Source organism: Octopus bimaculoides, chromosome 17, assembly GCF_001194135.2.
Source record: "Octopus bimaculoides isolate UCB-OBI-ISO-001 chromosome 17, ASM119413v2, whole genome shotgun sequence".
Lineage (NCBI taxonomy): Eukaryota > Metazoa > Mollusca > Cephalopoda > Octopoda > Octopodidae > Octopus > Octopus bimaculoides.
In genome coordinates, this window is record NC_068997.1 from 26,484,134 (window position 1) to 26,488,425 (window position 4,292).

The following is a 4,292-nucleotide window of genomic DNA, read 5'->3' on the forward strand; positions in this document are numbered from 1 at the left end:
ACGATCCAACTAAATGAATCTCGGACACTTCCTCCTCACAGTTTCCTTTTTGCATGAATACGAATACGCATGGTTTACTAAATAATGATTTTCTTTTTTTGTTTTTTTTTATTTCTTTTTGTCATGCAATTTAAACTGAAATCAAACAGCATAATTACATAAATATACTTGATACAAACAAATATACTTGATACAAACAAATATACTTACAGACACACATAAATACATACAAAGAAACATACTTACAAACATACATACATACATAAATACATGCATAAATATATGCATACACACACACATACATACTTACATACATACATACATACATAAATACATACAAACAAGCATACATACATGCATGCATGCATAAATAAATACGTTCATGCATGTAGTGTGTATGTATGTATATGTTTCTTTGATGGTTAATATCGGCAACAAGACAATGGTGTTAGCTGAGTGGGCGATGATGGCGGCGCACACACAACCATGTTCTGATGGTGATTACTTTAAAAGTGTTGCTAAGCAATTAGGTTAATTAGGCTTGCATATAGACATATATGTGCACACCATGATTACTTAGGGATTGTTGCTAAGCAACTAGTTTAATTACACTGGTACACGAACAAGCCAACACATACACATGTATATATACACACATATACACGCTTATGCATGCAAAAGGTACCTCACACGGATTTCTTTTCACATAAGTGATCTTTTAAGATCTAATTCTCCACGTGATCCCTCAACAATGGTTATACGTAGATACGTGTTTGTGTGTTTGAGAGACAGTCTTGACGGAAGTGAACAAACTGAAACTTCAAAGTCACTATTGACTATTAATAGCTTAGTAAACGTGTTCTTTACTAAAAAGGTATTGAGTAATGTTTCAGTTTAAGATTAAATGGATTTTATATCCAACTTTATATAGGCACAAGTAAAAGAATAAAAGAAATATATAGACGCATGCACGCACATCAACACACAAACTCACCCACAGGCATAAATACACACAGACACACATATAACAGAGAGAGAGAGAGAGAGAGAGAGAGAGATGTTTTGCGTCAACTTAAAAATGGAAAAGCTTCTGATATTGATGGTATTCATGCAGAAGAGCTCAAATCAAAAGGGAAAGGGAAACAGGATGGTGGATCTTCATCATAATATATATATATTTCTTTATTGCCCACAAGGGGCTAAACATAGAGGGGACAAACAAGGACAGACAAAGGGATTAAGTCGATTACATCAACCCCAGTGTGTAACTGATACTTTATTTATCGACCCCGAAAGGATGAAAAGCAAAGTCGACCTCGGCGGAATTTGAACTCAGAACGTAACGGCGGACGAAATGCCGCTAAGCATTTCACTCGGCGTGCTAACGTTTCTGCCAGCTCACCGCCTTAATCATGATATATAATCGATGGGTAAATGATATACTTTCTCTAGATCGGTATGTGGCTGGGGGCTTATGTCACTGATGGTGTTGTGCAACGGAGAACGAGGATTATCACCTGTGGCGTTTCTGTCCTAAATGTTACAGGGAAAATATCTGCTTACTGATTTTTGATCAGGTTTTCACGTTGGTCAAGAGGCCAATGATATAATCTTGCTTTGGATTTTCTTCTTAATCGTCCAGATCAAGAGAAATCTACGAGAGAAAAATTTCCCGAGCGATATTGGCCAAACCATCGTTGGTATTTCCAGATACTTAAATTTTCATTTCCATAGATAGAACAAATATTTCTTGCTACTTCCATAGGTGAAGAAACCCCTTTTGTATTCATATAGCGTATTTTATCTGATATGGGTCTGGTCTAAACTTATTTTAATATGGTAAAATCGACACAGATTTAACCACTATAATATAAAGAGACAGAGAAAATCAGCTAGTCGATTGCTTGAGAAATGTATTGAGTAGAGAGACTTGACCCCCTAGCATTACTTCATTGACTTCACTAATACTTTACATTTACTGATTCTTTATGTATTACACGAAATTCTCAGAAATGTTGATTGTCCTAATATATTTACAAATACATCTTTTCAATCAGTGGTGGTGTAAAACAAAGTGATGCAGTCATTCCTACTCTATTTACCGTATATTTCCCAATAGGTTTTTTTTTTTTCAATTGCTTTCAAACACTGCTATGCAGTTATTTATATATGCGATCACACAATTGGTAAGTTATTCGACCTCAATTTTTTTAATATTTTGTAACTCTAAGATCTCTCGTAGACTGACAACTATAAGGTTGCCCCCCACTCAAAGTTTTACAGACAAAATTCCATTGAAACTTAACACGTTGGGCTTCACAATAAATTTTAATGAAACTGTTTTTCAGCATCAGCTCTGCCTTGGAAATTTTCGTATGGATCCAAAAAATAGCAATATATGGTAAAACTTATTAACCAAGACGTGGAAGATACTTATTAACCATAAAAAAAAATTTATAATAAAACATAGACTGTTAACTTCAATCAATTATTTAATATTTAGTGACAAAATTGTCGACGCATTATCTGGGACGTAGAACTGCGTTAGTGACAGTGCAACGAACATTTTTATATTAAAAAAAAAAAGAAAGAAAATTTAACAGTTTCTGTGCTTTTTTTTTTTTTGCTTGTTTTTTTTCAATGCTTAATATGTATCTTTCACGATATTATTGCTTTAGTTTCGACACACAATCAGATCAAACACTTATCAGTCAAGTACATCATAAAATATCGTGAATTTTCCCTCAAATAATTGTGCGGCATGTAGCAGCGGTGTATTTTAAAAAATGACACAAAAATAGTTATTTTCGAAACATGCAATATTGTCTCTTTTGTTGCATGGCTGTAAAACAAGGACATATTCAAAATATATTAAACACTCAGAGCGTTTTCAGTAAAAATATCCAATAAATTTTGCATATATCTTACAAATAAACATGAGTGAAGATGAGGTCTTGGAGTTAACGAATGTTGTAAACATAGAAGTTCTCGTGCGACGTTGTAACCTGAGGTGAGCAGGTCTTGGAAGTTCGTATGCAAAGTATAAGAATTCCAAAGCATCTATTCTATGTAGAATTATGCCTTTAGAAAAAATTCCCTAACAGACCGAATTTAGGATACAAGTACTGCTTAAATTTGTTATAAAGAAAAAGAAAGGCAACATAATTGTAATTTAAGATTAGCATACTCAGAACGTCTAAGCATTTTGAAGAGAATCGCATGATACATAAAACTGAAACGTGATACAAGGGAATGAAAATTCATACATATGAAAATCGAAAACTGTTGTTCAGTTCATGAATACAACACGAAAAGCAAAAGTTCAAAAACGGAAGTTTGTGATACATTCTACGATTTTAGTCCAATAAATTGCAATTTTCGTATCTCCTGTGCCACATAAACTCGCAGAGACACGAGTCAATTATAGATCGCTGAGTGTCACAGCGTCGTTTATTACCTCGCTTTACAGAAGCCCGCGTGCTTTCCGGTTATTACGTGTGGGTACCATCATTCGAAATAGTAAACCCCGCGCTAAGCAAGCAGCTTACAGATTGGCAAAAATTACTCAAAATTTGCAACCTTTTAATAAAAGTTATTAACTGTTTATTTATTAATTTATGGCAAAAATGAATTTCATCTCCATAATTAGCATTAAAAAAACTACATCAGTACACCAAATTTGAAATCAAATGGAACAAAACTGAAGGAGATGAAAAGTGAAAGGCAAACAGAAAAGATCCTTACCCTATACTTTTGTAGAGAACAAATTTAATATTCTTCAACAAGAACGTTGTTGACAGTAACTTCGATGTTTCGGTCAGCTAAGTCATCGTCCCAATGGAGTGAAGGACGTCGTCGCAGAATACCATCACGCAAAGCTACGAAGGGTTGTTCGTGTCGCAAGGTTCACAGAAGATCAGCGGACCCGTGCAGTTGTCGAGTGGTACCCGCGTGAGCGGCAGAGACCACCCAGAAGACTTCCAATCAGGTGGGAAGATAATTTAAGGAAAATTTTGGAGCAAAATGGTGAGAACACGAGGGGAGTGGAGCGAATGGTGTGGCCAGCGGAGCCGACTCAGCACCAGACAGCCTGGCCGATCCGACTGAACACTATTCAATTTTTTTTCTCCGTGTTTTTCTCCTTGTCTCCGTATTCTTTCTGTTGAAGAGCGTAGCTCGAAACGTCAAAGACTTCTCGTATTCCCGAGCGTCATACTAATATATACTTTTGTTATTTACACCACCTGTCCTCGTCTGTTGTTATTATTTGTATATTCTCCCATATATATATA

The 4,292-nt window shown here is 35.3% G+C and overlaps 1 long non-coding RNA gene across 1 annotated transcript in view; it reads right to left on the reverse strand.

Moving 5' to 3' along the window:
* The window catches only part of LOC128249662 (uncharacterized), a 10,163-nt gene extending 5,909 nt beyond the window's left edge, over positions 1-4,254 (reverse strand). Inside the window, exon 1 of the long non-coding RNA XR_008265772.1 lies at positions 3,745-4,254. This is a non-coding gene — a long non-coding RNA (uncharacterized LOC128249662). The remainder of the gene's footprint in view (positions 1-3,744) is intronic.
* Between the last annotated feature and the right edge of the window lie 38 nt (positions 4,255-4,292).